A 24,520-nucleotide genomic window follows, 5' to 3' on the forward strand; every position below is an offset into this window, starting at 1 on the left:
GGGCCTGGGGGAGAGTTTGGGAATTCCAGCCTGAGCCAGACAAGCTGACTCACGAGCCAGACACTGATCCAGCCACCACGTTCACTGATTCTTCCACACCGTAAAAAGGCAGGCGGTGCTGGAGGGAGGAAGCCGCGTTGGGAGAATGAATGGAGAAAGCGCCATCCCCTGTGCTCCCCCGCCCCGCTCCCCGCCAATCTCATCTTTTTCAAAGCGGAGGATTGCAGGCCCCAGGCCCGAAAATCCGGGGACTGTGGTGGGATTAAGGCATTGGAGACTAAGGGACTGCAGGGATTGCGGCGAGGTCGTGCCCTAGCATAGATCTCGTCCCTGCTGTTTGGCCAGGAACCGGGGATTTGCGCAGAAACCCCACGCGCACTCGCAGACACCCACCCCGCCACATTTAGCTATACAGGAGAGAAAACGAAACTTGCCCAACTGGGGAGACAGATCTGAAGCTGAGGAATTCAGCCGTTTGGGTGGGTTTAGGGCAGCTCGGCAGCCCCCACCCCGAACCTGGAAGGCGCCGGAGAAGCACCACCGGGCTAGTAAGCGCACGTCTCCCGAATTCCTGCGCGATGAGGCCCCGCCGAATGGGAGCAGCCCCCTCTGCTCCCTTCGCCTCCTCCCCTCGAACTTCCACACCCGGCCCAGCCCTGCGCCGAAAAAGAAAGGAAGAGAATCCCAGGGTCCCCGCAGGCGATGGAAACTCAAGAGCGGCGCGCGTGCATGTGTGTGTTTCTACCTGGCTGGGCCGGCCTGGGTGGTTCCCGGGTCTAGGCCGAGCTCTATCTATGCAAGATCAAGAGACAGAGACGCTTTATCTCCCCCTTGTCCCCCATCCGCAAGACTGTGGCAGGGCCAGTCTCGTCTTGTCATCACCACTCTTCCAGTCTCTCTGCCAAACGAACAGCCTTTTCAGCTGAATGATTTGCTGTTGTGAAATCAAAGCCCTGATTTCGCAAGAGAGACTTAGAGTACCTCTGGGCACGTGCAGAGTCCACTCGTTTAAGAGCTTCATAATTTTCAGGTTCCGGAGTAGTAGCCCATGTTAGTCTGTTACAGAGACAACAACAAAGAGTCTTGCGACATCTTAAAGGCTAACATTATGGACATCAGCTTTTATGGACTATGTCCCACTTCATCAGATGGATCTGATTTTCAGGGACAGGGAAGCCCTTGGCAGCTTTTCTTGCTAGAAAATTAACTCAGCCCAACAAAACTGGACTCGTAAGGCGCTCTTATACTGAGTCAGGTCACTGGTCCATTTGGATGATTACTGTCTATTCTGGCTAGTGCAGCATTTCCCTCTCTGGCAAGCCTTTCATTTTCCAGCCAGCCCTGCTACCTGGGACCATTTTGCCTAGAGATGCTGTGGACTGAACCTGGGCAAAGGATGTCCCACTGAGCTACAGCCACCACCTATGGGTGGCTTCCCATCACTGCCTCACCCCACCCCCTTCACTCGCAGTGCTGGCAGGGCAATGCTAGGCTCACCTTAGCCTGACATGTAACTGGACTGGTTGGGGTTTTGCCGTGGCCTTGCCCATCTGTTCCCTGCCACTTGGTCAGAACCAGCCGTCCACGAAGCAAGGTGGGAGGGCCGCCTCAGGGGGCAGATTTTGAACATCAGTCAGGGGGTGAGATGAGAGAAGCACAGACATGATGATCCCCCGGGCACAGTTCAGCAGGAAGCTCCTCTGTATGCAAGTTCCATTGAAACAGATGGGACCTCCACCCCAACAGCACTATCATGCCCTTGCATAGCTCCCATGCATTTCCACCATGGGATTTGTGCAGGATTGTTTTCCCTGTAGATTGTGCCCCATGTTAATCAGTGGAGCAGGGACTGGGGAATTCGGACTCCCCCCCCCCAAAAAAAATACATTTGGGGCTGGCCTTGCACTCTGGGTTGCATCCAGTGTTAGTCCTACTCAGAGTAGGCCCACTGAAATGAATGGGACTCACCCTAGCCATGACTTACTTTGGTCCTATTTATTCCAATGGGCCCACTCTAAGTAAGGCTAACATTGGATACATCCCTGTGCCCACCAAAGTTGACCTGACTCTGGCTTTGTATGTGCCTGGCCTTCTCATGGAGCTCAGTCTAGCATTTTCTTTGTAGGAAGGAAATGCCTGGGAGCGGGGCAGCTCCAGGCCAACACCACTCTGGCCCCAACACCACTCCGATAGGACTTCCTCAGGATCGAGGAAGGAGGATGTCTTAACACCACCCCTGAGTTGATGGTGTGTGGCAAGGCAGGAGATGTGACTTGTGGATGGGCGATTGTGGGAATATAGCTAAAGAACAGCATAAGAATGCCCTCTGCTGGCAAAGTGGCACATACATAAGGGTGTGCACCTTGCTCTGTCTTTATTCCCCACAAACCCATGATTCAGCAAAGCTGCCATGGCCAACGACTTTGCAGAAGCCACACGAACCCCACCCAGGCTTCCTGAGACGGTTTTTGAAATCTCTCATTCTCTACCAGCTCCAGAGAACTCCACCCTGGGACTTCCTCATCTGAAAGGACATGGGGGGTGGGAGGCGGGGGCAATGGCAGATTAGACGAAACAATGTGTGTGTTTGGTGGGGGGGGGAGGCCCTTTGCTAGAGAATATTGGTGGAAGAGGCTACATTCTGTATTCTTAGAGGCTGTGGTAGGGCTCAAAACTAGGCCCTCTAAAATAGGAGTGAGGAATCTTTCAAACAGTGCTGGCCTACAACTCCCATCATCTCTGACCATTGGCTGATGGGGGTTTGAGTCCAGTGACGTCTGGATGACCACAGGTTCCCTGCTCCTGCCCTAAACTTTGGCCCTTTTCTTGCTCATTTTAGATGTGTTGGAAGCTGGGCATAGTTATTCTGTGGCAGGATGGTAGAGGTGGGGGAGGGGGAAGGAACTCAGCACATGCTCAATGGCACTCTTCTTTATCATTTTCATTGCACATGATCAAGGAGGCTGAGCCCTGGTGCTGAAATACAAGCAGAGTAGAGTAACATAATGGCTAGGGTGGCCAGATGCAAAAGAGGACAGGGGGCTCCTGCACCTTTGTGTAGAAGGGGAAATGTCAGCAGGTGTAGCTTGTTATGCAAGATGCACCTGCTGAAATTCCCTCTTCTACCATCTCCACAGCCATTAAAGGAGCAGAGGCCCCATCCTTTTCTGCATCTGGCCACCCTAATCATGGCTGAAAGAGCCTGAGCTATGAATCAGGATGTCCCTGCTTCAAATTATCTGAGTTGAGCCACAAACTCACTTAGGCAAGCCATTCTTTCTCAGCCTCTCCTGTAACAGGGTGTGTGTGTGTTAAATAATATTGGCCTACCCTGCAGGGTTGTAATCAAGATTTCTGAGACAATGTGCCTGACGTGCTTGGAACAGCCTGAAGCAGGGATGGGGAATGTGTGGCCCTCCAGATGTTGGACTGCAATTCCAATCATCCCTGCCCATTGGTCATGTCAGCTGGGGCTGATGGGGTTTGCAGTCCAACAACGTGTGGAAGGCCACATGCTTTCAAATGGAAGAAAGGGGGAGAGCTAGCAGGCAGCCAGGCAGGAAAAAGGATGCATGGATGCCCCCTGCTGGTCTGGACAGGAATTGTTATAGTTTGCTTACCCTCCCTCTCTGGTCTCCAACTCAGAGCCCTTGGTCCTTACGCAACACCTTTGAAAAGGCCTGCCTGGGAGTTAAAATTCACCCACAGCCTCTTTGCAGGCAAAGCTTTTAATGTGAGATGTGACAGGCCTTAAGCCTTTGCAGAAGTCACTGTCAGGATAATACTTTGCATTGATAAAGCACCTCCTCCCCCAGCCTGGCCCCTTCCAGATGTGTTGGATCTGCTGGCTGGGGTGGTGGGAGTTGTAGTCCAACACATCTGGAGGAGGCCAGGCAGGGGGAGGCAGATCTAGTGTATAGGTCACATGTTAAAAGTGTATCAGATCTGGCATTTCAGTGAGACTTCTAACAACCCTGTAAGGTAAGCCAATATTATTATCACTATATTGCAGATGTAAGAATATAAGAACACAATAACGCGCACGCGTGTGTGTGTGTGTGTGTGATGGTGGCAGTGGGGTGATGCTTTGGGATTAGTGGCTTGCCTAACACTAGTTACTGAGTTCCTGGCTATGAAGGCAACTGCAGAAATAAATAAGCAAATATACAATTTGTATAAGGTAGACATAAGCATAAAGCCACTTGGGATGCAATCCTATGCATGTTTAGAGAGAGAAAAGCCCTACAACTTCAAGTATGCCCCAGCCAGCATGGCTGACTGGGGCATGCTGGGAGTTGTAGGGCTTTTCTCTCTCTAAACATGCATAGAACTGATGAAGGATGCTGAAGTGCTTAACTAAATAATGTTATGCTTTCTTCTGTTTTGTCATTTATGCATTTGCACACACATGAGCTCACATACACACATGGAGCGGGGAAGGAAGAATTGTATTTTGTTATCACTGATGGTGGGCACTGTCCAGTAGGATCCTCTGGTAGTCATACAAAGCTGTAGCACACACGTCTAACAATGTAGCACAGGTTGCACTTCTGGGGAAGGGACGTTTCCAATTTTAGCAGGTGCTTCTGGAAGCCTGCTGGCAAACCAGTTTGTCAGTGATGGCAACTGGGGGGAGGAAGAGGAAATAAACGTGTCTCATGTATAGTATGAAGAGGGCTGGATTGCTTCCATACCTCTGAAATGTATGACAGTAAGTGCAGGCATCAAGCATTTTTCTCTGTGTATTTCTGGCCATGTGCACTTGTCATGCGAATAGATATTTTGCACTATATTTTGAATGCAGGGACGGGGGGAACATGAGTTAAAGTGGCAAAATGCACACACAAGGCAGTCAATGGTGAATGGCACACGCCCATTGAAATGCCTTTTTCCCCTGTTATCAATATGGAAGCAGTGATCAAGAAAAGATCAGGCTCTGTTTTTCTGTTTATTGCTGGAAAACCTGGACATGTACACCATTTGCAGTGGGAACTCCCATGCAAGTGTACTGGAGGAAAGTAAGTCCATGCATGCTTATGCACTTGGAGTGGTGGTGTTTGCATTGTGTGTGCACATGCAGATGTGTACCTTACAGTTGCCAGGCAGATTGTCAATACATCCCAGTCATTACGGTTCATGCCACTTGCCCATCGTTCAGCAGGGTTGAGGGGCTGGAAGACAGTTCTGTCTTTGGGACAAGAGCCCAATGGTTCAAGCACTGACTCGTTTCTCTGCTAGCGAAGGGTCCCAGATAATGACAGGTAGAGGGAATGCCATATTGTAAAGTATGTATTACATCCTGGGGGCATGTTGCACATTTTTAGACATTATACCCCTGAAGGATCTCTATCTAGGTCAGCCTCCCCCAACCCAGATGTGCTGGACTACAACTCCCAGCATGCCCAGCTAGCATGGGAGCTGTAATCCAACATGTCTAGAGGATACCTGGCTTAGGAAGGCTGCTGCAGAGGCATGCACAATTTGAGGGCTGAGCCCCAGCATCTTTCTTGATGTCGCAAGGGGTTTTTGAGGTGCCCCCTGGGACTACATGCAGCCTCTTTGGAACCCTTAAAAATGCTGCCACCCCAAACAACAGCTTCTGTTTGGCTGACTGGGATGTTCAGGTTTGGTATGTGGATGATATTGTGAACGGGATGCTCTCAGTTGAGAGTAGTGATGATGAAAGGGCAGGGGAACAGAACCTCTTTCCACCTGAGGGCCGCATTCCATTTTGAGGAGGTTCTCGGGACCACATTCCAGTGGTGGGTGGGGCTGAAGGCAGAAGGGGTGTGGCCAAAATAGCAGCATGCTTTACATTAAAGCCCTTGCTGCCTGTAACTCAACCTTAGGAGAGGCATTTCAACCTTTTAGAATAGGAGAAAAAACATGCAAAAGCCGGGAAATCACCAAACAATAGGTGGTTGGGGGAAGGGGTGGGAGGCATGACCACCTGGGGAACCCCGGAGGACCAGCCTGGGACCCCAGGAGAGCTGGATTTGGCCCCTGGGCTTGCAGTTCTGTGCCCTTGCATTAGGCAGAATGAGGCAGCTGATTTGGGGTGTCAAGAAAAGGCAATAAATTGATATTTAATTTATTGTATTATTATTATTATTATTATTATTATTATTATTATTACTACTGCCAGGGAAGGGGAGAGGTGGTTGTTGCTGGATCTCCTAGCGGGTGCCAAAACAATGTGGCTGGCTTAGGCACTCTGCACCTTGACTTGTGGGGGAGGGGGAGTCATTTGCTGCTCTGCCTCAGGCAGCCAAATGTCTTGCTGCAGCAGAGGCTTGGGGAATAGGTGGTTTCCAAGAACCTAGGGAAGTTCCAAGGCAGCAAGGTAGGGACAAGCCAGAGGCACAAAAAGGAGGCGTAAGAGGGACTAATTCCTGGATCCTTCCACACCCACCCGCCCAAAGAGCCACAGATCATCAGTCCTGATCTGCAGAGCTCCTTGGTTTGAGAAATAATGATGTTGCCATGTGCTGCAGAAAAATGAACATTAAGGAGCCCCTTCTCCCCTTGACCTTTGGGCAACCCAGTAAACAGGTCTCTATAGAAAAGGCGGTGAAGGGGGACTGTTAGGGAAAGAAACCCATGCAGTTCCATGGTTCAGTCAATAGATGGCACTCTTGCCTCCCTTCCCAAATCCACCCCCCCCCTCCACTCCTCCTCCAAGCAGCACAGAAGAACTCCCAGCCTAGGGACCCGGCTTCATATTTTCCCCTTATTTGGAGAGCTTCATTTCTTTGGGTTTTTAAAATAACCAGGCGGACCCTCCCCAGGGCCCTGGGGGATGGGGATATACAGCAGTGGGCTACGAGTCAGCAGCACCAAGGGGCGTCAACAGAAGGAGGCAGTAGAAATGGTGTGCGTGTGCTTGGGGAGGCAGTAGAAATGGTGTGCGTGTGCTGCAGGAGCACGACAGCGGTGGCGATGGTAGTGGTGAGGTGCTCTGGTTGGGCTGGATCGGCAGGGGGTGCAGGGGTGTATCGGAGCAAAATGAGACCCAGCTATAAGAAATGAAGGTTGAGGCAAAGATGGTGGCCCGGTTCCTGGTTCTGGTGTGAGAACAGCCTGCCCCGACCTCTCCAGATGTTTTGGGCTTCAACTCCCATCATCCCTGGCCAGTGGGGCCGATGAGGATTGTAGTCCGAACGTCTGGAAGGCTCCATGTCAGGGGAGGCTGTGTTAGAAAAACCAACTCCTTGTACTCTGCATTACCTAACCTGGAATAAGTATCCCACCCCCTGACTCTTGTCTTCATCACAAGGCTTATACTTTCCTTATAAGTATGCATTAAGCGAATGAGAGGACTGTGTGTGTGTGTTTGTGTGTGATTTATTATCTTACCAATCATAAATTGCCTTGGTTGTTAGTATGGTAGCATAGTTAATGGGTATTAAGAACTAACTGATCTGCATTGCGGCCTTGAGGGAGACAGCTCTGAGGAGAAAGAGTTAGGGGTCCCACAAGCTTTCGAGACACACTTAAGGCCCAAGGCCCACTCATACTACCATTTTGAGCCCGGAACAGCCACTGTTTTTAGTCCGCCTGTACTGACTTCCTCCCACACTGCCAAGGGCTGGCCTGGTTGTGTAAAAGCTGGCTACTGCCCCTCTGCCCACCCACCATGGGCAGAGGTAAACCTGGGTCGGGTTTTTGAGCAGCTGTGAGGGCACGCCAAAAGCTGGTCCCACCTCAGCTTAGTATACACATGGCAAACAACAACAGTTGCCTTTCATGCGTCCACCCTAGCCTATGGCAGTATGGCTAAAAGTTGACTAAAACCACAGGGGGGGTGGGCCTAGCATGAGGCTGCCTCAGGTGGCAAATTCTCTGTGTGGGGGGGGGATGCGGCAGAGGTCACAATTAAAACAGCAGCAAAATGTCAAGTATTTCATTATTATTATATTTTTACAGGGGCAGGGGGGGATTTGGATTTTCTGCCTCAGGCACCAAAATGACCTGGGCTATCTCTGCCAGAAGTGGTGCCAGCATGAGGCAGTGAAATGGCTGCCTCAGGAGGTGGGTCTGGGGTGCCACAAAGGACAGTGGAATGGGCCACACTCTTGCACAGCTCCTACTCACTCCAGTGAGGCTTGCACAATGCAACATTTGGGTGGACTGTGGCCCATGTTCATTGTGGGTGGCAGAGTGGGGGTACGTAGAAGTGCTATTTGAATTTTCTACCTCAGGCACAAAAGACATCTTGGGATATCCCTCTGTATGTTCCTGTAATCCCCCAAGGAACTTTGGCATAGAAAGCCAGCCCTCGACTCCCTCATTATTACATTTTAATCTGACTTTTCCTACAAGGAGCTGGTTCCCCCCTCCCATTTATCCTCACAACAACCCTGTGAGGTAGGCTAGGCTGAGAGGCAGTGGCCATCCCAAGGTCATCTAGTAAGCTTTCTGGCTGAGTGGGGATTTGAACCTGAGCCTCATTGGTGTAAGGTGTCAGGCTACAAGCTGCTTTCCCAAACCTGGTGGCCCCCAAATATGTTGGACCGCAACTTGGAAGGCACCAGACTGGAGAAGGCTGTGTTTCACCACACTGGATCTTCCTCTCTCTCTCTCTCTCTTTTACACATGGCATTGAGCTGAATCTGTGAGGTCTCTGAATATATCCAATAATGCGCTAGCACAGCACAAAGACCCACCTCTTCGCCCATCATAATCCTCAAGACCTTCCTAACTTTTTTAACAGCTAGAAGCTACTATCGCTAAAACAGCGTAATTCAGAGCGGGTTACAGGTTCCGGAAGGGACCACTCCATGCCTGCTCTGTGACATCTCTTAAACACATCCCTCTGCCACAGCTGCCCCCAGCCTAGCACCCTCCAGAGGTGTTGGACTGCAAATCCCATCATGCCCAGTCAGCATGGCCAATGGTCAGGGATGATGGGAGCTGTAGTCAACACCTCTAGAGGACGCCAGTTTGGCGAAGGCTGCTGTAGCACTTCGGGTTGACACAGATAGACTGTGGCCTTGAACCTGTTCCTTAACGTTTATGGTCTCATTCCCTGGTATTAATGTAATACATAAATAAATTATATCTATGCTACCATCCACCACACCTATTCTTCTGCCAGTCTCCTCTTTCTGACTCAATACACACAAATGATGCCCCATTCCTTCCAGCTTAATCTGAAATAACTATCATTGCCTTGCTCCTGTATTCACAATTTGAAGGCACAGCAGAACTGCTTGTAGGGCTCACTCACAAGATCACAACCTTTTGCACCTGATCAATTAACAGAGGAAATTACATCACCACCATCCAGGTTCCGTGGTCACTATCAATAACGTGAATCCCACCCTTTTGCTTCTGTTTTATTGTGAACATGTACTTCAACTGTTTCAGGGGCCTCTCTCACAGAGCAATCCTAGGCATGTCTACTCAGAAGTAAATCCCATTGAGTTCAATAGGACTTACACTCGGGTAATTACATACAAGACTTGCAACCTAAGTCTGCAATCCAGTGCACATTTACCTGCGAGTAATCCTGATTGAGTACAGTGGGATTTATTTCTGAATAAACATGTATTGTATTGCACTAAATTTCTCTGGATGTGATCTTGATTGTGAGTATGCATTGGGAGAGATGAAAAACTAAGTACTCTTTAATCACCACAGCCATGTGCACAAATGGGGGGTTAAGGAGTGACCATCTGTATTAAGTGATGCTACATTTATACCATATCACACACACACGTACGATTGCACTCTTGTACTTTGTGCTAATTCATCTGGACTAATATCACATCCTCCTGCTTCAATGCTCACAGTCTCTAATGTGCATAAGAATTTCCACTTCACTCATGAATTAATATGTATAAAAATGGTTGAGGAAAAACACCTTTCAAGATTGCCTGTGTGGTGGAATGGATAGCTTGTTGCACTTGGAGCAGAAAAACTTGGGTTCATCTGCTCACTGAGACAGAAAGCCCACTGGGTGGCTATGAGCTTCTATCAGACTAGCCCTACTTTGTAGGGTGATTATGAAGATAAGATGGGATAACACTATGTATGCCACTCTGAACTCATTAGAGGAAAGAAAGGATATAAATACAATGATTTCACAAATGGTGAGTATGACAAGATGTTTAAAGGATGTTCAGGGATAGCTAATGCATATTCTCCTCCCCTGTCCTCACCACCCACACCCATTTGTGGCTGACACAGCTTCAGAAATCTATCCAGGGCACAATTGTGTGATCACACTGTCGTGCATGCCCTGGCATATAGGAAAAAGTGATCAGAAACACATGCATTGTGCCATGCAATCCAGCACGAAGGATGCATACTCCGAGATGACTTGTGGCAGATGAATTCCAAAACCCACAGGGAGGGGTTTTAGTATGCAAGCTCTGCACATTTTAGGTGATCTTTTGGTTGGCCTAATAAAGGCATTACACTAATATGGATTTTGGGATTCTTCTTATGGTCATCACAGCTACCTTTGCTTTTTTTTACATTTTTAAGTTTTCCTTGGTACACTTTAATGACTCCTCCGTACTCAGGGGTGGCTAAAGAGATGTTAAAAGGTAAGACTTCTCCCAGAGGCAACCTCGCCCTGAAGGTAAGAGACCCTCCTAAGATGTTTTAGGGTAACATTAATGAGAGGCAGAGAGATCTGATTCCAAGGGCACGCTCCACTGGGAAATTCTGTTGTGCATGCCTCACTAAAACAGACAGGAGTACAGGCATTTCATTGGATCTTATGTGGGAGAGCTTCCCAATCTCTCATGCCCCACGTTAGTGGGGGTGGGTGCACATGGATTTTAATGTTGAATTCATGCTTATCAGGACGGGGTGCACATTCGAATTACTCTGGTGACTGCTACCATGTAGGCGGCAGTTATTTCTCGACTGCTAACCCAGAGTCACAGGTGTGATCTTGTGAATGCGCTGCAAAATTCACACAGTTGGTTCAGGGGCTCCCAACTTGTCCTGCCAGGCTGCCTGTTTAAACATGCACAGGCAACAGTCCCATACTGGCCACAGAGTGAACGGAGAAGATTGTTTTGTTTAGGAGGGTGTGCACCGAATCACCTGATAAACCGATGGTCTGTATCACCCTGCCAAGTGGCGGGGGGAGGGCGGAGGAGGGAGATTGTTTTCCCACACCTGCACGGAGCAGGAGCTCGCAATATGGTGACATTAACATGGTGGTGAATTAACATTTGGGAATGGTTCTATTTGTCCAGAGAGGAGGAGAGAAATGCCAACATTCACACACACAAACACAAGTCCAGGATCTCTCTGTTCCCCCCAGCCCCCGTACTCATGAAGGGGCACCCACCAATACCCGTCCGGATTAGGATGGAGTTGAGCCCAGGAGCGGACCCTGGGAGGGAATAAGATCCCACCCCCCGACCCCCGTCCACTCTGCCCACATTCCCACCTCGCTAGCTCTTCTTATTCAACAGCTGACCGCTCCCTGCCCTTAGCCCCCTGCCCTTAGCCCCCTCCCCGCTTTCGCTCTTCCGCGTAGCTCCCTCACTGCGTCCGAGAGCATTCACCCCACGTGCCTTCTCTAGCTCCCCCCGCCCCAGGCGCCCCATCTTAGGCTTCGGGGCTCTTCCCCCCTCCCCGATCCATCCCGATTTCTCCTATTTTCGTTTCCAGGCTCCCAGCCTTTCCTTCCCCCACCCCGGCTCCTCTTCCCCGCCCCATCCCTTTACTCCTTTCTTCCCCACCATCCTCTGTTCGGGTTTCCTCCCGTCATTTCTCCTCCTGGTCCCTCGTCCGCTCCATCCTTTTCGGCCTCTCCGCCCTTGCTCGGTCTCACTTCCCTTCTCCGCTGCTCCGTCCCGTCCCAGCTGCGCTCGCCTTTCCCTTTCTTTCCCCCACTCCCTCGCTCCCCGAATCCCGATCCTCTTTCTTTCTCTTCCCTTCTTTCTGTCCTGCTTCTGCCACTCCCCTTCACTCCTCTGTCAATCCCCTGCTGCGCTCCCTTCCTCTCCGCCCCCCCCCCCCGTGTCCTCCCGTGCCTTCTGCGTTTCTCCATCGCGACCTCGCGGCGATCCCTGTCTCCCCACCTCGGATCCCCTTCGCCCCTTCCTTCCTTTCTTGCTTGCTTGATTCCTTCGTCCCTCCCCGCCTCCGCCCCTTCCTCGCCCCCCGCCGCCTGGTCCCTCCTCACCTCTCCAGACCGACGGACGGACAGGGATCGTGGTGGTGCCCGCCTGCTGCCCAGGGACGGTCGGACAGGACGGTGCGTCTCGGGCCGGAGCTCGGCACGGAATGGCCGGGCGGCGGGGGGCGGCGGGGAGGACACCGGCCGGGCGGGCGGCTCAGCAAGCCTTAATTGGTAAAGAGCAGAGTCGACGGGAGGAAGGAGGGAGGGGGAGCCGGTGGCAGCAGCAGATGGATGGAGGGGGAGAGAAAGAGAGAGAGCGGGTAGGAGGAGGGACCCAGACGCCGCCCCCGGGATGAGCTCAGAGCGACTCCAACCCGGGGTAGAGGGTGCCGCCCGGATCCGGAGTAGAGCGACAGGGAGCGCGCCGGTGGTCGTGGTGCTTTTGCCCTCTAGGGGGCGCCAACTCTAAACTGGGATTGGACAGCTCGGTGAATTCACAAGAGGGGCAATCCCCTCCCTCCGCTAGGTGGCATCAGCCACGGGGGATGCGAGATGATGGGCGGGAGCAGGGTTGAAGCAAGGTGAGGGGGCTGCCTTTAGGCCACCGGGTTTTGGATGCTCTCAAAGGGTGCCGGAAGGCAGAGCAAACAGGTCTGGTGTATGGGGCACCAGCCACAAGGAACTGGGGAGCTCTTGCCCAGGCCCCATTCACTTCAGCCAGGCATTCACAGAAGAACTTCCCCATCAAGGGTGGCCAGCTTGTGGCCCTCCAGATGTTTTAGGTTATAACTCCCATGAGCCCTAACCAGCATAGCCAATGGTGAGGGATTGTGGGGGTTGTAGGCCAACACATCTGGAGGGCCACACGTTGCCCACCTCTGCGTAGACTGTGTCCCATGTGGGGTGGCGTGGGGGGAACACTGTTTGGCTTTTCTGCCTCAACCACCAAGATGCTTTGGGTGAGACAACTCCGATCTCTAGGGCTTCTCCTTCCTCTGTGCTAAACTTTGGGGAGGCTACAGTGAGTCAGTCCCCTCTCTCCATTAACCCGGTCACAGAGGGAGAGTTACAAGCCCTTTGATTGCCCCATTTTGCCCATGATGACCCAGGGATCATTAAGCTTAGTCACAAGACTGTTCTGTGCCCCATCACTCTGGGCTGGGGATGAATCATGGGCATAGGAGGTGTGCAGGGTGGCGGTGGTGGAGATGGTCAGCCCATGGGGGTAGGGAGGAGAAGCAGGGAGGCCAGGAAGTGGCAGGAAATGAGGAATGGCAGGCATCTGTTCTGTGGGGTGATAAGTCACTGTTGGGCATTGCCACAGCCGGAGATGCTGAATGACTGTCTTGGTCGATAAAGACTTTGGAGAGAAACTATATGGGTGCTAAAATAACAACATGTCGTTCATTATTTGTAAGAGGTAAGGTGTACAGAATCCATCTTTGCATCTAAAAATCAATAAACCGTTACATTTTAAAATGTGTGACATTATCTACGCAATTCGTTATCCATCTGAGTTCATGCATGTAGGTAGCTGAGCCTACAAGTGTTAGCGTGTTTGACTTCATGCTATGGGGATGATTCATGTTTGCCTGCTTGTCAGTGGGTCTGTGTGGGTGCTTGGATGCGCCAATTTGTAGCCATGCACTCTTATTATTTATTTGTTTGTTTGTTTGTAAAATTTGTATCTCACCTTCCCACCAAATGGTACTCAAGGCAGCTAACAGTAATGATGCAAATACAATAAAATATAATAAAATACAGTAAAATGACAATAAAATACAAACTACTTTTTAAGGATGAAAACAAGGCAGGAAAATATCAGTAAAATCAATAAAGCAACCAGTTAAAAAACCAATTATAACACATTTACAAGTCAGCTTATTGGTTGTTCATTATGTGCATTTTTCACTGCAGAGATGTGTGTTTTAGCATGTGTGTTTGTATAAATATGGAACCTGGAACCTGGTCTATACCAGTGGGTTGATGTTTTCACTGAACTATTCACAACACCTAAGATACTTTTCTTGGTCAATCACGGCCAGCTCAGACCCATCAGTGTATATGTGAAGTTATGATTTTTTGCCCCAATGTGCATCACTTTACACATCTTATATTGAAAATAATTTGCTATTGTAATGCCCATTTTCCCACTTCGGAGATATCCTTTTGGAGCTCTTCGAAATCCCTTTTTGTTTTAACCACCCTAAGTAATCTGATGGCATCTGCAAACCTGGCCACCTTACTGCACACCTCTAACTCCAAATAATTTATGAACAAGTTAAAGAGCATCAGTCACACAATACAGATCCTTGGGGGAATCCACTTTTTACATCTCTCCATTGCAAGAACTGACATTTCTTCCTTTTCTTTAACCAGTTACTGACCCATAAGAGGACCTCTCCTCTTATCCCATGACTATTATGTTTGCACAGGAGCCTTTGGTGGGGGACTTTATCAAAAACCTTTTGGAAGTCCAAGTAAACCATGTCTCCTGGATCTCCTGTCCACATGCTTATTGACACTCTAAACTCTAAAGGTTAGTGAGACAGAACTTACCTTTGCAGAAGCCATGTTGATTCTTTTTCAGCAGGACATCTCCTTCTATAGGCTTCATAATGTTGTCTTAGTAATGCCTTCCAATTTACCCAGGATAGACATAAAGCTAACTGGCCTGAAATTTCACTCAACTTCCTACCTAGCAACCTAAATTTGGTTCCCAAGACCTCATGACTAAACTTCCCCACATCATCGGTGCCAATGTGCACTGGGACCACTGACTTCACCCCAGCACTATCTACCAAGACAAGGGATCCCCACGTCTGCCCACCTTAGCCACTATTTTGCACCTAGCTTTGATTGATGGACCTTTGGGTTCTAGTAAAAGACAAAGTAGATCCTGTACGCCTGAGGTCTGCCCACTCCTGGTCTAGTCTGATTGGCAGCAGCTCTCTAAGGTCTCTGGTGGAGGCCTTTCCCAGTGCTGGGAGATGCATATGAAACATGTGTGCGTGTATGTGCGTGGAGGTGTGTGTGGAAGAGTTACTTAAGGAGGAGATTTGGAGCAAGGGAATAGTGAGTGTATAGAAACATCAAGCCAGCTCCTTCTCTGTTATCCATTGTCCTCTTCTTGAAAAAGAAACAGTATTAGGGTGCTATCACACACATACATGTGCATAAGAAGCAGGAGGAAAAAATGGGAGGGTTAGAAATAGAAGACACCTTCATCTGGAACCCCCATAAAATTCTGTGTTTGAAGCAGGGTGATCGCACAATAAAAGCCTTATCTGGAAGTAGAATCGTAGAACAGTAGGATTGGAAGGGGCCTATAAGGTCAACCTGCTGCTCAATGCAGGAATCTAGTATCCTGAAGCTGAGTAACTTGCCCGAAGCCTGCCCACAAATACGTGGCTAAGCAGGGATTTGAATCCAGGACTACTGGCTGCACATCCAACGTCACGTTCAGGAACTGGCCCAGCAGTCAGCTGAATGGAATGTGTGTGTGTGTGCGCGTGCACGCACACAAAAGCGTAAGTAATAGGGTGTGCAATTGGGTGCAGTCCTGCAACTACCAGCATGACCATATTTGCACACCTTGAAATGAATTTGTGTGACATGAAGAATATTTTCGATTCACACAGGCAGGCTTTACTGCTGGAGACATTTCAAAATAAGCATGGTGATGTAGTCCCACATTAATGCCTGCAGCAATGTACTTCACTTCCGGGTGGTTCACACAAACACTTCAGTTTAAATGACTGCTGCTCCTCTTTGTTTCACGCCCATCCTGAGAAGGGAAGGGATGGCTGTCCCATATTCCTCTGCATTGAGTAAGGACGGATTGGGGAGGGATGAGGCCCCCTTTGAAAAAGAACACTGCCCAGCTATTTCTGTCCATATGTGATGCTCTACTCCGGAACCCTCTCCTCTTTGATGGATCTCTTGGGAAGTAATTGTAAACTTGTTGAATCTTCCAGCACTCACTAAAAACAGCAAAGAGTCTTTGGCACTTAGCAGATTTCTTATAACATATGTTCTCCTCAGTACACTAAGTAAACATCATGCTGTGGCTGGATCACTTGTGAATCCTCAGATATACTCACTCACTGATCTGGTTTACACATGCAGGCTAGCAAACCCTGCCAAATCTATATTTCTGAACCAGGATTTGGAAAGTCCAGACCCTGCCAGTCCACTTTGGACCAGTCCCCAACCATTTAGGGTTCAGGGCCGCTCCAAAATGGATATAACCAAGCTATTTTAGGCCTCCTCCATGCCCTGGTGTACAGTGATAAGGTCATCTCCACACTTCAGGGCTGGAAACTTTCATAATGTTTACATCCATGAATGGGATTCTTCCCCACTGCACACTTTGCATTATTTACTAGAGATGGGAAGGGGAAACACCCAAGGGAGGGCTCCATTTGTGGTAGTGAAAGCCAACATCAGCCTCCTTGCACAAGCCCTGGAATTTGCCAGACGTATATGGTGTGTTCAGCAACAAAATGGTGGCCTTCAGAGCTGTGAAAGGAACCATCCATCCCAGACTTTTCCCACCTGTGTGTGCGTGTGCAAGTGTGTGTGTGAGTGAGTGAGTGAAAGAAACATGAAGAACACCCCTTTCATGACATCCACACCACATAACAGGGGGCCTAGGGTGGCCAGGTGTCCTCTTTTACTGAGGACCATCCCCTATTTGAAGGCATCCTCTGTTTGAAGGGCTGCCCAGTCCAATTCCACTATAAAGATAAAGGACCGTAAGAACTGTTGCCCATCATGAGTTAGTACCTGAACAGCTGACTGAGCAGGCAGGCACACAGGTTACCTGCTAACCGTGTTCTGCACTATAGTGAGATGTACTGCATTTCTATTTAAATTATAATTATTATTTCTAAATTCATATATATATATATATATACACACACACACACACACACACACGTAAATTTTATGCAAATATGCCCTCTTCTGTCCTTTGTTTAGATGATGTCTTTCCTCTTTTTTGGCAATTCATATATGGTTGCTGTAGAGCAGGCTGTGAGGTCCCAATCCAGAGTCCCTATTAGTTTTCCATGCATACAGAGGACACCTGGAAAATTAATCCAGTTTCATCAGAGTATTTCTGCAACCGAATTGGGGGTGGGCGTACTCAGTCCTAACACAGGGCATTTAATCTGTGCTGGTCTCCTGCTCATCTACACAAATAGGGAGGGAGAGCGGCAGAACTTGTGCTGTGTGGCAAACATTCTCCTTTCCTTGTGGGCGGGGAGTCCCAGGGAGCAAAAGATCTCCTTAGGGCCCTTCAGTTCTGTGCTGTACCAAATAGCCCAGACTGCTGCTTTGTTCATGTTTCCTAAGAATAGGGAAGGAAGTGTATCACGGTGGAATTGCGTGTGCCTGTCACCATTTCACACCCTGATATGCTTATAAGTTTATGACTTGCCCAGGTCAGGGTGAAGGCACAATTTAGATGGTGCTTGCACACCCTCACTTAACATCATGACGCCAGGGGGCAGATGCACATCCACCCCAAGGCATTTTGTGGCCTGAGACATTTTGTGCAACAAATAGTATCCCACCCCACCCCAAACCACCAGTCAAAATACGTAGTACTCAATTTATTATTTATTTATTATTACATTTATTAATCGCCCATCTGGCTGGTCACCCAGCCACTCTGGGCGATGTACAGTGTATAATGAAACAGTTTAAAACAATAAAATTCTACAATAAAAACGTTTTCTAAAATACCCTATCCCACCCCAAATGCCTGCCTGAACAATCACATTTTTAATGCACGGCGGAAACTCATTAAAGAGGGGGCATGGCAGAGTTCCCTAGGGAGGGAGTTCCACAGAGTGGGGGCCACCACAAAAAAGGCCCTCTCCCTCGTCCCCACCAGTCTAGCTGTCCTGGCTGATAGGACAGAAAGAAGGCCATCCGAGGCTGATCTTGTTGAGTGGCCTGTCTGGTGTTGCTGGAGGCACTCCTTAAGCCTCCTCAAGGCCAGTCAAGTTATTTTGCCACCCTGCAAAAAAATAAAAACCCTTCAGAAGTGCCCTATCTGGCAGGAAAAACACCACTACTACAACAATGTTCATCATTATTGATGTGCTGCCCTCTCATGACACCAAAAAGCAGACACCTCACTCTGCCCAATGGTAGGGCCAGTCCCGGGATGCAAAAAGTCTTGGGGACAGGGCAGATGATGACTTGCCAGACTCTTCTTTGGTATCCCACATTCAGGTGATCCCTGATTATGTGCATAAGCCAGCTTCCATCGCCACCACCACCACATCAGATCTCTGACCTGAGATGCTCAGGGCTGCAAACAACCAACTCTCAGGCTTCTGCCAGTCTGGCCTTACCTCCCTGAGGAATTGCCAACACTGCTTGTCCTGGACCCAAAGCCCATTGAGGGGCTTGAGATTAATTACAAAAGAATTGGTGCCTCCATAGAGAGGGAATGCCGTCCTCTTTCTCATCACTGCTACCAGTTGCTTGCTTGACAAGCAGACGGCCAGTGAGCAAGGAGGCAATGACATCTACTGCTCCTCCTTCTCACCTCCAGCATTGTCTGGGCCAGAGTGAAAGGCAGGCAAACAAGGAGGTTGCAAGGCTGAAGAGGAGGAGCAACTCCAGGGGGCTCTAGTCAGTGGGCCCCTGCTGGGGAGTGGGCCCTTGGCAGGTGCCCGGTCATGCCTACCCTTAATGCTGGTCCTGGTGCTAACCTAACCTGTAAGGGGTATTCCAAAATCCACAGTCAGGCCATACATATATTAAGACCTGACCAACCGAAATGTTAAAAAATAACGAGCAAGTGTTTGAGTTCTCCAAATCTCTTAACCAGGCTAAATGTTAAGCAAAGCAGGGGGGTGAAAAATGCTAGCTTGATGCTGAAGTCACAAAGAATGCATTTAGTCACAGTCTTGTAGGAGGAGACAGTAGGCTTAAATGGATTAATTAAAACAAAGTAACCTATGGTGGTCCGTAAGAAAAATACCACATACCTTTTATTAGGACCAAACAAATATGCACAGAATTGTTGGCTAGCTTTCAACATCTCCAGAACCTGATGAAGAGATCTGGAGATCTCAGAAGCTAGCCCACAGTTTTGTTTATATTTGGTTGGTCGTAATAAAGGTATTCCTTGACTGTGGGTTTTGGAATTATGCTGTCATAGGCAATATGGAGGTTGCATCTAGAACAAGGCAGGGTGATTACACATTTAAAGCCTTGACTGGAAGCACCCCACTCAAGAGGTTTGTTTCAGCTAGCCAATGGACAACAATTACAGGATAACGGATGGGCGAATTGGATATGTCCTCAGAAATGTGACAACACAGTGGCAAATTCAGAAATGCTGCAGCCATAGCACAGAAAGCAGAGGCCCACAAATATGGTCACCAGACCCTTAGCAATGACCAGAAATTTAATTCTGGTAACCAGCAGGGAAAGCTGAAGGTAGATGTCCAGATGATTTGGACTTCAACTCCCAGATACCCCAGCCAGCATGGCTAATGGTCAGGAATGCTGGGAGTTGAAGTCCAAAACATCTGGAGATCCACTTTCTGCTCTCCTCTGCTTTAGTCTACTCTGCTGCAATAGGAACACTTTTTTAAGCCACCAGCAACCAGAGAAGCAGAGGTACCTACTTCCATTCAGATTGCACATATATTGTACTAGGGGTACTTCCAGACAAGGCTTTTATCTCTGCCTCATTCACAGAATTTTACACGGGTGTCTTCAACTTGTAACCCTGCTGTGTGTTCCCACCACTTTTTTTTTCTTACTGTGGAAAATCTTCTAAGGAAACGAGATGGAATAGCTGCACAACGCCTCCTGACTGTTAGCGCTAGGACTCCTTTGTCTAGAAGCACCCCAGGATGCTTCATTTCATTTCTACTGTTATTTCTTAACTTTATTTACCTTACAATGTAAATGTTATTTACTCAGTTCCTAGACAACCTTTCAAGAAAGCTGATCCTCAAGGTGGCTTATGAAAATAATAATTAAGAGTCAAAGCCATTTTTTAAATACCTCTTTTCTTCTCCCATATCTTTAGGTATAGATCTGACACAACTGTTTGACCTGTTTGATGCAGTGATGGGTATAGAGATGTCACAGATTTGGGAACTAATTTTCTCTTTGTGTGTCTGAATGCATCTTTTATTTTCCAGTTCAGTTTCCCCACTCCCAGCTGAATACCTTTTATTTATTTATTTTTAGCTCATCTGTTGTTTCATAAAAGCAGTTAACATTTCTATTTTTCCTACAGATTAGAATAAAGTGAACACACCCAAACACAACAACATGGTTAACGCCGGAAAGCAAAGCATGGTGATAGTGTGACAAGTGGCAAACAGCTAAAATTAAAAGCAATTAAACACAGCAAGGGTTCATTTGTGATGCGAGATCTGTGCAACCACATTCCACAGGCACCAAACGCACACTGTGATGTAATTAAAAGCCAGGAAATCAGTTATTCCATTCTTATATTTATTCCTCTTCCCTCCCCATCCCTTTTTCATTGTGTGTCATGTCTTTTTAGATTGTAAGCCTGCAGGCAGGGACTCTCTTGTTTTATTGATTACATGTAAGCTGCTCTGGGAGCCTTTTTGGTTGAAGAATGGAATAAAAATACTTTAAATAAATAAAAGGAAATATTATGTAATTTTAAAGGTTTGTTTTTAGTATTATTATATTTATTTATTTGGAGGAACCTGTGGTCATCCAATGAAACTGACTGGCAGGAGACAGCAGGAAGTAATACTTCATTCACTTATGGAACTCCCTGCCGTAGGATTCGGGTGGTGGCCACTAGTTTAGATGGCTTGAAAAAGGAACTAGACAAATTGATGGAGGAGCACAGGTCTATCAGTGGCTAATAACTATGCTGGCTGTATGAAGCCTCCAAGTCCAGAGGCAGCACACTGCTGCATACCAACGGCTGGGGAACATGAGTGGGAGTGTGCTGTCGCCCTCTGAATGGGGTACGGCTACCCTTGAAAGACCAGGTCCGCAGTTTGGGGGTCATCTTAGACTCCCAGCTGTCCATGGAGGCTCAGGTGTCAGCTGTGAGCCGGACAGCGCTGTACCAACTCCATCTGATACGGCAGCTGCGCCCCTACCTTCCCGACCATCTACTCCCATCGGTAGTACATGCCCTGGTCTCCTCTCGTCTAGACTACTGTAATGCGCTCTACATGGGGTTACCCTTGAAGACGGTTCGGAAGGTGCAGCTGGTACAGAACGCGGCGGCTCGCCTGATTAAAGGCAGCTGCCGGCGAGATCACTTCACTCCAGTGCTGAAGGAGCTGCACTGGTTACCAGTTGTTTTCTGGGACAAATTCAAGGTTTTGGTTTTGACCTTTAAAACCCTATGCAGTTCCAGCCCAGCCTATCTCAAGGAGCGCCTCCAGCAACACCAGGCAGGCCACTCAACAAGATCAGCCTCGGATGGCCTTCTCTCTGTCCCATCAGCCAGGACAGCTAGGCTGGTGAGGACGAGGGAGAGAGACTTCTCTGTGGTGGCTCCCACTCTGTGGAACTCCCTCCCTACGGAACTCCGCCATGCCCCCTCTTTAATGAGCTTCCGCCACGCACTAAAAACGTGGTTGTTCAGGCAGGCATTTAGGGTTGGTTAGGGTAATTTTAGAAATGTGATGTTTTTAATGTTGAATTTTATTGTTCTGAACTGTTTTTAATGTTGTACATTGCCCAGAATGGCTGGGTGACCAGCCAGATGGGCGATTAATAAATTTAATCAATCAATCAATCAATCAATCCAGCATGGCTTTTCTCATGTTCGGCAGTACAACTCCAGGACCAAACCTCAGCTACTTGGCTCCCTCCTCTGCAAATGCTTGGCCATTTTGTGATCCCCTGTGTTGGTTTTTGTTCCTTGGAGGCTGTGCACTACCCCTCTCAGACTCTGGAGCACACATCTAACCGCAGGGCTGGGAAGGAGCAGCGAGTTTGCCTTCCATGTCCGGACAGGATGTCAAGTCATTGACACTGTTATGGGAAGTATCGCACAAAGGCTGAAATCCTGCGGCTGGGACATGGTTTGAATGGCTAAATTGAAAGGCAGAGGACCATTGCCTGCAGGGGAGGGAGTGCACTGCAGGAAGGGAGGCGTGGCAGTGTGCAGAAGGCAGTGTGTGAATGGCATACCCTTCTGCACGCCTTCATAGATGAGAACAGGACACTTTTGTGTCCCCCTCTTGTTTGCCGAGGATCACATGGTCACTCCCTGTCCCTCTTCCGCTACTGCAAATTGCTGAAGGCTGTTCTCTGCCTCCTATAGGTCTGGTTGCCAACTTTTCAGCCAGGCCTTCTTGCTGCTGTGCCTAGAACCACAGCTTAATTGGGAGCAATGAGCAGGTAGGGTGGCCACTTCTGCACCACCAAAAAAGAGAAGAAAAGAGAGCACCAATTTGCATAACATCTGCATCTGCACATTTATAGGTCTTAATTGAGAAAGAAGGGCTGCAATTGAAATAGAAATATAATACATCTCAATATTGTGGAGAAGATTGGCTAGGTGACCTGTGTGCCTTGCTCAGTCTGCTGTCCAGGCACTAAGTGTTGCTGGGCAACTCCAAGGCTGCTCTCCCTTCCTGTGGTTCTTCGACGTTAAACCAGACTTGGACTGGACAGCCCATCAAATATCTATTTATTTATTACATTTCGATACTGCCCAACAGCCAAAGCTCTCTGGCAGTTCACAAAAATTAAAAACACAACGTACAGCATAAAACAATATAAAATATGAAAGCTTAAAACTACAATATAAAAGCACAACCAGAATAAAATCTAGCAGCAACGCAGAGATTTAAAATACAGATTTAAAACAGCAGACCTAAGGGACTAGAGTGCTAAAATGCTGGGAAAATAAAAAAGGTCTTCACCTGGTGCCGAAAGGAGTACAACGCAGGTGCCAGGAGAACCTCTCTAGGGAGCTCATTCCACAAATAGAGGACTATACTCTGCCAGCTCTCCAAAAGAGAGGACTGCCCTATGTAAAGTAGGGCACCTGGCCACCCTATAATAAGGCTTTTGTTTTTGGAAATAAATGTTGAGCTTGAGCCACCACTAAACAGGTCAGGCATGGAGGGGGCGGGGTATTGAAAAAGTATCAACCTTGTCTATAGTCATTTACAATACTCTGCAACAGCCTCGCTTCCGAAGCAGGATGTGTTAATAAGCTGACCGTATGAGTTTCCTTTTTATGGTCAGCAGTGGGCTAGCACAGTGGAAGGAAAGCGAGTGCACCATAAACGTGTCTCAAAGGCATCCTCAAGACTTAAAAACAGAAAGAAAAAAGGACAGTGATTTACAGGGATGAGCAGGGCTGGCCCAAGCCATTTTGGGCCAGCCAAAATGGGCTGCAGGATGCAAATGACAAGATGGTTTCCACCCTCTCCTCCACCCCCATCCCATTCCAAGCTCATAAGCTGACCCGAGTGGCAGCTGAATCTTACTTCCACCACATTGGTGACAGGACAGCATTCTCACAGTACCCGAGGGCAGCAGGCTAGCTTGGAGGGCAAAGTTCTGTCCCTCCAACACCTCAGCACCACTCTCCCCCAGCATCAGGGCCGGCCCAAGACATTGTGCTCCCTGACGCAAAGGACAAGATGGCGACCCCTGCCCGCCATTCCACCTACAGAAGCCAACTGGACGGGCAGCTGAATCTTACTTCAACACTGGTGATGGGAGGCTAGCTCAGGGGCGCGGGGCGGAGTGCCTGGGACACACAGCTCTGTTTAATTTATGTGTTTATTTCTGTACTTTTAAACCGCCCAGTAACCAGGGTTCCCTGGGCAGTGTACAAGACATTAAAACAAGGTACAAACATTAAAACAAAATAAGAACAGTGCAGCTCTATCCACCCGGAGAGAGGACCAGCCATGGGGCTGCTGCTGCTGCTCCCTCCCCACCACCTCACTCTGCCTAATGGTAGGTCAGCCCTGCCCAGCATCTGCTACCTGAGGCAGCTGCCTCATTCTGCCTAATGGTAGGGCCAGCTCCTGGGGATGAGTAGCAGAACTGTCTCTGGGGCTGTACTTGATCAACAGAGATGGCTAGAGGAGACGGCTCTGCCAGCTCCCAAAGGTGGCAAGATGGGCCAATTGCTGGGGCCTGAGACTGAAAGGGGGCTCACTGAAAAAGTGAGACAAAGCTAGACAGTGTTCCTGGCCAGCACTATTATGGAGAACAATGATGACGCTGACCTTTAGTTATATGATGGAGTTGGAAGGTGGAGCTGTTTAAAAAAAGGGGGGGATTTGGCACATGGTGCAGCTTGGCTAGCTTGCATGAGTCATCTGGCTGGAGCGCTTTCAGTTTAGGCGCACCTTGCCGGTTAAGGCCCCTGCTTGATGGCCTGCTGCCCCTTCAGGCTCCCAGAACCCCAAAACCAGC

The 24,520-nt window shown here is 48.8% G+C and overlaps 1 protein-coding gene across 3 annotated transcripts in view; it reads right to left on the minus strand.

The window, feature by feature from the left end:
* FLNA (filamin A) overlaps window positions 1–12,252 on the minus strand; it is a 95,762-nt gene extending 83,510 nt beyond the window's left edge. For all 3 annotated transcript variants that reach the window (XM_084836015.1, XM_084836014.1, XM_084836013.1), the window contains exon 1: window positions 12,155–12,252. The gene's annotated coding sequence lies outside the window, so the exon portion shown is untranslated. The remainder of the gene's footprint in view (window positions 1–12,154) is intronic.
* Window positions 12,253–24,520: the final 12,268 nt, after the last annotated feature.

This window comes from Heloderma suspectum, chromosome 2 (genome assembly GCF_057233095.1).
Source record: "Heloderma suspectum isolate Gila_16-S chromosome 2, 16-S_ref, whole genome shotgun sequence".
NCBI lineage: Eukaryota > Metazoa > Chordata > Lepidosauria > Squamata > Helodermatidae > Heloderma > Heloderma suspectum.